Source organism: Acomys minous (genome assembly GCF_964271855.1).
Source record: "Acomys minous genome assembly, chromosome: 7".
Taxonomy (NCBI): Eukaryota; Metazoa; Chordata; class Mammalia; order Rodentia; family Muridae; genus Acomys; species Acomys minous.
This window is the reverse complement of record NC_140488.1, coordinates 76,475,973-76,488,921: the sequence shown is the minus strand read 5'-3', so window position 1 is coordinate 76,488,921 and position 12,949 is coordinate 76,475,973. Positions and strand designations below refer to the sequence as shown.

The 12,949-nt window shown below is 49.2% G+C and overlaps 1 long non-coding RNA gene across 2 annotated transcripts; it reads left to right on the top strand.

Annotated features, from left to right (window-relative positions):
- Positions 1-287: 287 nt before the first annotated feature.
- On the top strand, positions 288-8,785 carry LOC311602177. Of its 2 annotated transcripts, none has more exons than XR_014780702.1 (3): positions 288-1,771; positions 6,103-6,226; positions 8,341-8,785. It is a non-coding gene; the product is annotated as an uncharacterized lncRNA (long non-coding RNA). The 2 variants fall into 2 exon arrangements; XR_014780703.1 differs by lacking the exon at positions 288-1,771 and adding an exon at positions 5,355-5,673.
- Positions 8,786-12,949: the final 4,164 nt, after the last annotated feature.

The window sequence follows — 12,949 nt, the reverse complement described above, 5'->3', positions numbered from 1 at the left end:
AGGGGAACCAGAAACCTAGGACAATGGAAACTTCCAAGAATCTATGAGGGTGACCCTAGCTAAGACTCATAGCAATAGGGGATATGGAGCCCAAACAGGCCATCTCCTGTCACCAGGCAAGACTACCAACCCAGCCACAAAACTTTTGAAGCACAATTTGTCCTGCCTACAAGATATGCAGGGGTAAAAGAGCAGAAATCAAGGGAGTGGTTAACCAATGACTGACTCAGCTTGAGACCTGAGCCATGAGAGGGTGCTCACCCCTGATGCCGTTAATGATATTCTGCGATACTTGCAAACAGGAGCCTAACATAACCTTCATCAGAGAGGCTTCACCCAGCAACTGATGGAAACAGATGCAGAGTCCACAGCCAAATATTGGCAGAGCTCAGGGAATCCTGTGGAAGAGGAGGAGAATGAAGGACTGAAAGAGCCACAGGGGTAGAGGACACCACAAGAAAACACAGAATCAACTCACCTTGGCCCACAGGGGCCCATAGAGACTGAACTGCCAATGAGAGAGCATACATGGGATGTACCTGTGACCTCTGCACACATGTAATAGTTGTACGGCTGAGTCTTCATATGGGACTCCTAACAGCAGGAGCAGGGTCTGTCTCTGCCTCTGTTGCCTGCCTTGGCATCCCTTTCCCCTAACTGGGCTGCCTTGTCTACCCTCAATAGAAGATGTGATGCACCCAGTCCTACTACAACTTCATATGCCAAGGCTGGTTGATATCCACAGAAGGTCTCCCCTTTTCTGAGGAGAAAGGGAGGAGGGTGGATGTGGGGTGGTGAGAGGGAGGGACTGGGAGGAGAGGACAGACTGGAAGCTATGACCTGGATGTAAAGTAAATAATAATATTGTGTGTGTGCATGTGTGTGTGTGTGTGTGTGTGTGTGTGTGTGTATGTGTGTGTAAAAGCACCTGGATGGATGGATGTGTGCTATGTGCATGCCTGGTACCTGTGGAGGCCATCAGAGGGCATTGGATCTCTTGGATAGCGTTACACAGGTTGAGTCACTCACTATGTAGATCCTGGGAAATGAACCTTGTCCTCTGCAAGAGCAGCCAATACTCTTAACCACTGAACCATCTCTCCCAGCTCCTCAAATGAAGTCTTGGACCAAATTCATAAGAAACATATAGTCTCACTAGCATTCATGACTCTGAGAAGAAAGAACTATTACTTAGCTCCATTTTACTAATAAGGACTTAATGCCCAGAGAGGGTAAGCCGTTTAACCAAAGACACACATTAAGTAGCAGAGCTAGTTTCTGAATTCTAAGCTTTGTGCCAACAAAGCTAGACTCCTCCCCTCAACCCAGACCTCAGGACAACTGTGACTAATACCAGGTTCTGGTTGTGCTGTTCAGTCCCTGATCTGTGTCCTTCTATTAACTCATTTAAGACTCACTGTAGCCCTAGGAGATAGCATTATTATCTTCCTTGTACAGAAGAAAACTCACCCAACTCCACAAAGTTGCTAAGGGGCAGAACAGTGATACGCAGCTGGCTGGCTGCCTTGGGAACCTCTACCCATTCCCGAGCTGTGTTTTAGATCAAGCTCTGTCGCCCTAGTGGCAGCTCACAGGGGACATGTTTTCCGTGCTGACTGAACCTTTACAGGCAGCAAGGAAGCCACCCAAGGCCCTCACACATAAAATCCTGCGGCCTCCCTCCCCCAGGAGTGCGGAACTACTGAGACCATCTTTTCAGAAAGCCGTTAAGAAAGCCCGGCTAAGCAGAAGCAAACTGGGCCTGACAGAGGTAAGGTGCAGGAGTGCAATGAATGTCGTTCCTGGCATCAGAAAGCTTGAGTTGGCTTTGGAAACACACTTCATGACCTTGGGCAACTCACAAACTTCTCTCCATGTCAGTGTCCCACGACTAAAGGCTGTTGGGAGAAGTAAATGAAATGGCTATATAGAAAAGTGAATTATATACTCTAAAGTGCTCTTGAAGGCTCGTTTTAATTGTTCCTTGTTCTATAGGGCTAAGTTCTTCTGCCCAGCCTTCGCAAGCGGCGTCTAGGAAAAGGCTTTAGAAATGCTAATGCTAGGCGTGAGTGACAGGTTTGGACAATGGAGGAGGGCGCCGTGAATGGGGCAGCCCAAGCCTGGGAGCGGGGCTCCCCACGTGGGAGCCTAATGGGGGGAGGGGGCAGGCTGGAAGACACTCCAGACCCGGCGGACTGGAAGGGGCTGGAACTATCCGCAATGAGGAAAGGGGAAAGGACTACCTGTTTGGCAGTGACTGGGGTGGGGCTCCCAGGAGGCAGAGGGATGTTAAGCCAAGGAGCCCTGGGCCTGGGGCCAGAGGGTACAGACTAGCTGACCGGGAGGTTCAGAGGAAAGCATGGGGGAGCTGCGACAGAGGCCCTGGGAACCCGGCTGACTGGGGGGTGGAAAACGACTGGGAGTTCTGAGATGGGCAGCTCTGAGCCCGAGGGTCTGCTGTGGAGGTAGGAAAAGAAAGATAGTGGCTAGCTTCTAGACCCTTCTGCTTTTTAGATGCAGCTGGGTCCCTGACCCGGGGATCCACCGGTGCCAGGACGAAGGGCGGCGGTGTGCCTGTGTGTTTTTGTGTGTGAGAGGGCCAGAAAGGGGGAGTCTTCTGCTCTGTCTTCTTTCCTCCTCTTCAGCCCATCTCAATCCTTCCATCTTCCCTGGGCTTTCTCCCTTGCTTTCCCCTCCCCCTTCGCCATGAAGGCTGTTTTTGTTCCTCCTCGGGGCCTAGCCCCCCGAGGTGTGCAAACAGGAAGGACCTCTCCCCGGGCAGTGAGTAAGGAGGGAAAAATGAGGTGTTGAAAAGATGACAAGTCGCCCTGTCAGAGCTCACCTTGGCAGGGAGCAGGCGGCAGGGGCCTGCGGGTGGTGGGGGGGAGGTCTGCCCTGGAAGACAGCCTACATGTGCCCAGAGCCAGGCAAGCGGGTCGGCAACAAGCAGGCACTGTGTATGCGTTTGTTTGGTTTAGAATAGTCCACTCCTCCTATTCCCACCATCAAAGATTCCCTTCCCTTCCTTCCCAGTGGGAAGAGCAAGGCCAAGGGGCCAGCGGCTTCGTGTGAGATGGAAGAGGAGAGGGATTGATGGGAAGGGCCTGGGCAGGGGGCCCACCTCCCTCCTCTAAACCTGCTATCCCACAGCCTCCTGGCTATCCTGGATCAAAGACACCACAAACTCATCATGAACTGAATTCATCAAGGCCGCTCTCCACAGCCCTGCATGCCGTCCCTCTTGTGGGCTTCCCGTCTTGGTAAATGACCTCATCATCCAGTCACCCAATCCAAAATGCTGGGAGTCATCCAAGGCTGCTTTATATCCCAGTTGGTTTCGCCTCCCAATCTGGTCAGTGTGCTTTCAGCTCTGACTCATTGCTTCCTTTTTATGGCCGGCGCCCTATTGTAACGTGCTTCATCCATCCATCCGTCCAGTCATTCATTCATTCATTCATTCATTCATTCATCCATCCATTCACTCATTCATTCAAGCTGTTCAGCACCTGCCACGTACATCGAACCAGCTCCCACTCTCACTGGAGGAGCTACAGCGTACCTGCCTCAAGCAGTGATTGGTTTTAGGTTTTGTGTTGTTAACGTTTTTTTTTTTAAGATTTATTTATTTATTTTATGTATATGAGTGCTCTATTTGCATGTCTACCTGCATGCCAGAAGAGGGCACCATATCACATTATAGATGATTGTGAACCACCGTGTGGTTGCTGGGATTTGAACTCTGGACCTCTGGAAGAGCAGACAGTGCTCTTAACCTCTGAGCCATCTATCTTTCCAGCCTCCATGTCATTAAAGTTTTGAAGATTTCCTAGACAGGGCTGCAGTGTGCACAGCTTTGAACCCCTGCTAATCCGCCTGACTCAGTTTCTCACATACTGGAATCGCAGGCAGGCACTACAGCATCGGCTTTCCCAGTGGTTTTTGGAGCCAGCCTGCCAGGGATTGGGTTTTCATTCTGCCACTCATGGACTGTGGGGGTCTTCCTATGCCGCAGTTTTCTCGGGTGGAGAATGGAAACACCTGGGCTCTACACTCAGGATTGACTAAGTTGATATTTAAAATGAGAGGCGCCAGGTGTTCTATTAGCATTGTTATTTAAATAGATGGAGTATGACAGCAGGACATGCTAATAAACTGACTTATTGATGTATAGAGAAAGGACCTGTTGGGGTGACAGAAGTTTGCAGCCAGAGATCATCTTGTCATAAAGCCAGCAATAGTAGTCCTGATTAAGGGTGCATTGGCATCAGGATTCCTGCCTGGCTCTGTTGCTTCCTACTGAGTGACCTTAAGCAAATCTGATCCTCAGTTTCCTAAGGAAACCTTTTCTCTTCTCAGGCAGTGTTGTATGGGAAACTTATTATGTGTCAGGCATATGTTAAGGCACACTGGAGCTGCCTCCTAAAAGCACAGCTCTTTTTTTTTTTTTTTAATCGAATTTGTTTCATAGAGGAGAAAACCAAGGCACAGAGAGGTCAAGGTATCTGCCGAAAGTCACAGAGCAAGTGAAACAGAGCTAGGACTTGACCACACCTTTCTTGCATAGCCACTTCCTTGAGGAGCTGCTGTGAAAATTTCAAGGTATGTTATCCACAGAAGTGCTTGGCAGCCTGCCAGCCCACCCAGGGAAGACCATCTCTTGGCTATGGGCTCCAGGCACTGAGGGGGCCTTGAGGCAGAACCAGAGAACAGGCCAGAATTCTCTTGGTCAGCAAGCTCAAGCCTGGGCTAGTGGCCAAGGGAACTCAAACCCATGAGACCGCTTGAGAGCAGGGACTAAGTCACTCCAAGATTCCTCAGAGCTTTGGAAAGGAAGTACTCAATAAATACAGGAAGGAAACAGCCTTATGGAGGATCTCCTATGGCTGCCCGTGCCCTGGGTTCCTAAGTCCGCCTCCCAGACATTCCAAATGTCATTGTGCCTGCTTTCCTGGTGAGGGAGTTGAGGCTCTCAGCACATAGACAAAAGCATGCGCATAGCTGGGAGAACAGAAAAACAAAACAAAACAAAACAAAACAAGAATACAGAAAAAGGCTCGCATCAGGCCAGAGCTGTGAGGTACTCTAACAGCCCAGTTAGCCACTAGTTAGTGACCACAGGCATCACTTCTGCCACCCCATTGCAGCCAATGAGCAAGCTCCACCTCTGCAGAAGCAGTCCTGGGTGGAACTGGAGGGTCATCAGATTTGCATATGTGGCCTGTGCCTTCACTGACAACTCCAGGGACAAGGCTGAACAAGTCATACTCTCACTGGCCTAAAAAGACTAGGGAGATTCAAAGTTTCCTCCTGGGAACAGAGATGACCAGCAGGGACTTCTGACTCACCCGGTCCCCTGATGAGAGAGACCTCAGGCCAGCTACGTTTCAGCCCAGAGACCTTGGGCCTTTTTCTTCTCACAGTGCAAGTGAGAAGCTGACGAGGCAGCCATGTCTAATCAGGGAGGGGCCCCAAGAGACAGAGGCTCCTTTATCTCAGCCTGAGGAGGGGTCAGCCTGGAGTTCTGGGAGGAGCCTGAGGAGACACAGAGCCCATCCAGCCTAGACCAGCCCACATTCCTCAGCTGGCCTGGATGGTGTGAGCATGCTCAGTCCCCGAAGCAAAGGCCACCCAGCACCAAGGAGCCCTAGCTGCTATCTGTGCCTGCAGACTTTGGTGAGCAAAGGGCCTCAGGCAACAGTCAATTGCACAGAGGGGAAAAAAACACCCAAAACTTCTGGCTTCTGAATCGGCCACCCCCACCCCCACCTTGTCATACTTCCTCCCAAGAGGAACATTGGACTCTGGATGTTTTGCTTTAGGTCAAAGTCTGCCACCCTGAATTAGTCTTGCTAGGTCATGATGAGGTGTGGGGTCTTTCCACAGAGCGGGCGCTTGTTTCTTTTCTCCTGAGACTTGGGCTTCTACAAGCCCAGAGGGAAGAACTAGGAGAAAGGCTTAAGTGCCTGCCCATCCATTATTTCAGTGCATTCACCTCACCCTGTAGGATCCTTGTGTCCTATTTTGTAAATCAGCAAAGCAACGCTGAGCGGTCCTGTGCCTTGCTTCGGACTCACAGGCTAACTAGCATTCAAACTGTTTCAGGCTCCCGTCTCAACTAGGCCACACCACTGGAAGGAAGCAGAGCTCCTCGGCAAGGCCTCCAGAGAACCAGAATCACCATCGATGGCCTGCTCGGCTTCCCTAAGGAGAGCCTTGCCTTCTGAAGGTGAGTCAGTATTCCAGGAGCTTTCCATTCTTAAACAAAACCCAACCTTCCGCCCCATTTTTTTTTTTGTGCTGGTTGAGGAATATTTAAGAAATGCCCCCTCCCCCAAACACAAAGATAATTAAAATGACCTATAATTCCACCAGTGAGAGAGAGAGTCAGCACCAACTAGCTTAATGATAGATTTCCTGGTAAACCTGTTGTGGACATACACAAGGTCTCGTTGACAGCTTGATGTCCTAGTGGCCCAGCTCTAGGCTACCTCTCATTTTCTAGCCTGGACCCTGCATTTTTTTTTTTCAGTTTTTCAACACAGGGTTTCTCTGCGTAGCCTTGGCAGTCCTGGAACTCACTCTGTAGACCAGGCTGGCCTCGAACTTAGAGAGATCTACCTCCCTCTGCCTCCAGAGTGCTGGGATTAAAAAAGGTGTGTGCCACCACCGCCCAGCTGTCCCCTGCATATTTGTGAGTGTAGGTCAGCTGGATTCCATTTCCCCCTAAGTGGCTAGCATGTGCCAACACTTGGGATTTTCTGGGGTCTTGGCCTTGTGGCTGACAGTGCTTTCATCCCCCTCGCTCCTGTTAGCTCCTGACTGTTCACTCTCCATCCCATTATTGGAGATCAGCTAAGACAGTGCCTGCTCCAAGATGCAGGCACACAAATGCATGCCACAGCCAATGCTATACCTCCAGGCCGTTGTTCATTCAGCTCCCTTTGAGATCCCTACCCTCCTCTCTCCCTTCTTCCTTCTTTTCTGTGGGTCTGCCATATATGCATATGATTAAAAGAAATCCCAGCCAGCCTAGTTTGGTGGTGCACAACTTTTAATCCCAGCATTCCAGAGGCAGAGACAGATGCAGGGGGGGATCTCTGTGCGTCTGATGCCAGGCCTGGCCTCTATTGTGAGTTCCAGGCTAAGCAGCGCCTACATAGTGAGACTCAGTCTCAAAACAGACAAATGAAACAACCAACCAAAAACCAAACCAACCAACCAAAACCCAGAAAAACAAAGCCAAAAGCAAATCAAAGTATAAAAAAATTCCCCAAAGCATACAGTAGGTTCGAGGTGCAGCTCAGTGGTACAATGTTTGTTTTCCATGCCTTCGGCCCCCAGCAGTGCAGAAGAAAAGAAGGGCTGGCGAGAGTCTGATGACCTGAGTTCAAGCCTCAGGCCCCACGTGGTGGAAGAAAGAACAGAGGCTCTGACTTCTACCCATGTGCCATGGCACATGCATGCCCACACAGATGCACACACACGCACATGCACACGCACACGCACACCCCCCCAATAGAAATGTAATAAAAATTTTATAAAGAAAAGAGGGAAGGGTGGGAGGAAGAAAAAGGGGGAAAGCCAGGCACATGGTGAAAAGTCAGCTTCCTCAATGCTGCCTCTGTTCCTTGCATCTGGCTATGTATCTTTCCAGCAATACTCTATAGCCAGGTAAGCACTGACACACACACATAACTTTTTGTGAAATCCCATCATTTGTGGAATGGCCCACTGTGCTACACCTGGCTTTTGTAACATGCAGACTTCTAAGATACTGATAGGGCAGACGGGAGGGTCTCCCTCACACGGATACAGGCTAGCCAGTAAAGCCTCTCATGGCTGTGCCATAAATTATTTAACTAGGCCCCCAGTGATGGACATTTAAACACTTGTTCGTCTTGCAACTACAAACAATGCAACAGTAAATATCCTTGTACAAACAAACTGTGCTCTCGCTCATGTGGGATAAATTCCCACTAATGCCACTGCTGGGCCAGTGTGTACAGATTTGAAATGTTAATACACCTCATTGAAGTATCTTTCAAACAAATACAACCAACTGACAGCAATGGCAGCCCTAAAAGGACCCATCCTGCTCTCCCTCTGTCCTTTCCTTACTTGGTTGATACCTCCTCCCCCTTGAAAAGTGGCCTCACATTTGATATCTGGGAGTAACTGCCCGCCCCCCCTTCCAGCTTTGCCCACCAGATGCTTTGCTCTCAGCATACACTGCATTTGCCTCCACTTTCCAGGCTGTCACTGTCCTGTCTTGAGCCGGTCTCCCCACTCTAGACTTCGAGTTCGTTGAGAAAAGGAGTAAGCGTCATTCATCTGTTGCAGGTGACGCATGCCTGTAATCCCGGCACTCAGGAGACCGAAGCAGGAGGACTGCAGTGAGTTCAGGCTTCGCCTGGGCTGCAGAATGAGACCCTGTTTCCAAACTCTGAAGGGAAACAACCGCAGCAACAACTTCTAGGCTGCTGTGCTCCAGTTCCCCGGCTGAACACGAGCATGAGCCCAAGTGAGCAGGCCTTGCTCGGCTCCTCCCGTTCCCTGAAGACTGGATGCTTGTATCAGTGCTTCGAGGCTCTGCTTCTCTGTGAGCAGATGCTACCTCCTTGTCCCCAGCTCCTCAGAAGGTGCCCTTTAGGTAGCCAGGTCTTGTTCCTCCTTTTCCTGTCAGCACAAGCAAGGTGCCCTCTTTTTCCTTGCTCCCAAGCTGGGTCTGCAGTGTGCAGCTGGCAGATCACAAAAAAAAAAAAAAAAAAAACCACACACACACACACACACACACACACACACACACACACACACAAAAACCCCAAACAAACAAACAAACAAACAAAAAACCCGGCAGCATATAGTGCCTGTGACCAGAACACCTGAAGCTGGTCTGCTAGCTCTAGCTGAAGGCAGCTCAGGCTCTTCCACAGACCTCCAGGAGCCTGGGCTGCCGGGTTTAAGGCATCCCTGTTGCCCCTCCCCCAACATCCTTCTGCTCTGACTGGGGGAATGTCACTGGCTTCTGCAGCCAGTCCCCTTGTTGCTCTCCTGGGATTTACAGAAGGGGCCAGGGAAATCACTGAGGCCCTGGGGTCCGGAGAACCTCTTGGGATACTGAGTTGTGGAGACAGAAAGCTGGAATGGGGGTGGGTGTTTACACTGCAGGGCTCACAAAAGTGCCAGATCCGATGCAAATGCCATGGCACTTGGAAAGGTGGCTCGGGGGCCTACACCTAGCTTATTCCGTGCAAGGACTGTCCAAGGTTGGGGCATGCTGGGCTAGTTTTATGCTATCTCCATGTGAGTCTGATGCTCAATCCAGGCCAGAGGACAGTTGGCCCTGCTGAAGCTGATGGTAGACTGAGGCTGAGAATCTGGTTGGGTGTGTGGGGTCACATGGCTCCTACTGAGCACTTCCTGCGCTCCTCCCACATGCCTTGCGCGCGCGCACACACACACACACACACACACACACACACACACACACACACACACACACACACTACCACCCCTCTCATGCCTGTACTCCCACCCTACTTACCTTGGGAGAGGATTGTGGTCACCGTTCCAGCAAATGTTGCTGAATACTTTTGTTCAGCACTACAAGCCAGGGCTACGGAAATGGTTCAAACAGGTCTTACCCTCCAGAACAGGTGAATTATTTGCTTGCTGTGTGTGAGCTTGTTGATCTGAGGAGTTTGATCCCCTGGAACCCACACAAAATGGAAAGAAAGAACTGACACCACCAGATTGTCCTGACACACATGCACCCCCAAACACACTTTATTGTATGTAAGGAAAATGGAACTATGGGGTATCAGAGCATAATGTTTGTTTTTTGTTTTGTTTTGTTCTTTTGGTTTTTCAAGACAGGGTTTCTCTGTGGAGCCTTGGCTGTCCTGGACTCACTTTGTAGACCAGGCTGGCCTCAAACTCAAAGCGATCAGCCTGCCTCAGCCTCCCTGAATGTCACATGAGGCTTCTTAAAGGCTGAGTAGAGTTGGGAGGGGTATAATGAATGACATTTCAAGATAGTAGACCCTAAACACACAGGTGGAAGTGTTTTGCAGAGAGGGCTAAAAACCGAGCAGTGCCTTTGAACAAACAAATGTAGCATGCTCTTTAGCAAGACATACTGGCTTGTAACTGCAAATTAGTGACCAAATTTTGTGACTATTTATTCCCTAGCCAGAAACCATTAAGTCAGTGAGACCTTCAATGAACATACCAAATAGCCTCTCAAAAAAAAAAAAAAAAAAGACTGTTTTGCCACGCATGGTGGTGTGTGCCTGGAATCTCAGTGCTGGGGGGAGGGGGAGGAGACAGGAGCCTCTCACAAGCTGAGACCCAGTTGAGCTACACAGTGAGATCCAGGCTAGCCAGGGTTACAATGCGAGAACATGTCTCAAAACAAACAAACCAACCAAAAACCCAAACTATTTTGCTCCCTATCTAGAAGCTCATGAGGCCTATTGTTCTAGAACTATGGCTCCAGGTGACAATAACTGGTCCATTGTATTTTAAACAGAAATTGCCAGACCATTAGCCATTTGGGGCATTCCATATGACAAGGAGCACAGCCATCAAAGAAGGCCTAGGGTGTCAATAGATATGCCATTTGGGGCTTTCTGTTATAAATAACAAAGCAATTTGACATCAAAAAGGTTGCCTTGGAAAGGGGTTGCTTACAGGAGTCATCAAGGAGGCTGAGGGAGAACAGACACACAGACACACCCCGCCAGTGGAGCTGGTAGCCTGCTGCATCCCCATCAATGGCTCCACGCCACTGTGGCCCTGAGCTGTCACTGCTGCTTCTGGATTCCTGGTCCTCACATATGCCCCTCCAGACTGCAAGGCCTGGCAACAGCGGTGTGATGGCCTTGGCTGGGGCCCTCCATGTGAGTCCTGTAGCTGCTTAGCATCCCAGAGGTACAGGTCTGTGAGTCTCCATCCAGACTGCAGTGGTAGCTTTCTGCAGCCATCAGAGGCCCGCCAGCACTGGCCAGTAGCCCTTTCCCTGAACGGATTCATTCTGCCTAAATGAGAAATGTGGGTCACTGCTATGCCGTGGGAATGAGAAGATGATCAGCGCTCAAGGGTGCTCCTAAGATTCTTTTGTGTGTGGTACCATGCAGGGCACAGAAAAGGTTCGTGGCAAACCACCAGAACCCACCCAACGAGCCCTATATTGGGCTGTGGCCCAGAAAGAACACAGAAAGGCTGATGAGGAATAAAGCTGAAGGTCTCAGCCTGAGCAGGAGCAGCACCAAGGGCTGTGGCTTTTACAGGTGCTTCTGTGCAGGAAGTGGGGCAAAAGCTTTCTGTTACTGGGCCATTTTACTTTTTCTTTATGCTGGCTACCAGCTGGTATTGATGAAAATACAAGAGTACTGTGAAAATGGAGGGGGGCATTCTGTCGGGTGAAAACTCAATAGCCTCTCCTTTACTCCTTCTCCCCACCTCGCCATCCACCCACCAGGCCATCTTGTGCCACCAGATATGCGGTCATTGTGCTTTTAAACGGTTTTTTTTTCCTCGTCCAGTTTGGATTTTAATTTTATTAGGTTTATTAATCTTACTTTATGTTTGATTTGTCTGAATGTATGAGTGTGTGTACCACATGTGTGCCTGGTGCCTAAGATCACAAGAGAGTGTTGGACGCCCCTAGAGATGGAGTTATAAATGATTTTGAACCACTGTGTAGGTGCTATGAATCAAACCCGGGTCCTCAATAAGAGCAGCAAGTGCTCTTGGCCTCCTGAGCCATCTCCCTGCCCCCTAGTTTAGCTAAGGCTTTACATTAAGCCTCTCCATATTGGTTCTACGCCATGCTTTTCTTTTTTTCCTTCCTAACATTATGTCTTGGACATCTTTCCCTATCAGCACTTGATAAAACTTACAACTATTGCATAGCTATTAACTCCATACTACCCAACTGTCAAAATCGAGTACAGTCGAGTGCTAGCTACTAGCAAACTGCTCTCTAAGGCTGCTAGGTCACATGTCCATCAAGTGCTTAAATCTTCTCACTCCTCTTCTGAGCTGACACTAGATATGATCAAGAAGACAAAACTATTGCTTTCTAAGGAGCAGCATATGCTTCTCTGGTGTATTCATTGACCCATCACTGGATCGCAGCGAGGTTGAACACTGACAGCGCCCAGGCTTTTTGAGTTATGATGAGCCTCCTCCCAAAAACTGTTGGTAGAAACAGAACATTAGTGCAGTCACTCAAGACAGCAGTTTGGCAATAGCTGCTTAAAACTCTGGCACCCTGATCTTTCAGTCTCACGGACTAGACAAACACACATGTGTACACAGGGATAGCTTTCTTTTATGTCCAAAGCTGCCAAATGGTGGTGAGAATCTAAACGTCTACCCAAAGGGCAATATATCAAATACCCTAAGAAATAACATTGAGTGAAAAGGCCAAGCTGCAAAATGATACCGTACATTCTACCCATTATGTCCATTTTAGAAACAAACCCAGTAGCTTGTGGATAAACACACACAGAAACACACACACACACACACACACTCATACACTCACAACACACACACAAACACACACACCTACACACTCATACACTCAGTTGTGGACACATGTCTAGAGATACAGACAAGGAGTAAGCACTGTTTTCTGGGTGTTGCTTACCTCTGTGGAGAATGTACATAAGGTGTGAGGAATTCACCTGTGCCGGAGTTATTCTAGAGATGGATTTGAAGCATCGTGGCCAACCGTTAAACCCTGTGTAGATGGGCACCCTGCTGTCTGTCCCATAGCACTCTGTTTGCTCATCCCTGTTTGTGTCACTATACTCAAATGTGTAACTGGCACTCAGATATATATGTATGTATGTATATACATATATATATATTTTTTAACCCATCTGAGAGTTTCTATTTTCTCAAAGGCAACCAATTATACACCTTAGTTCTATTTCTT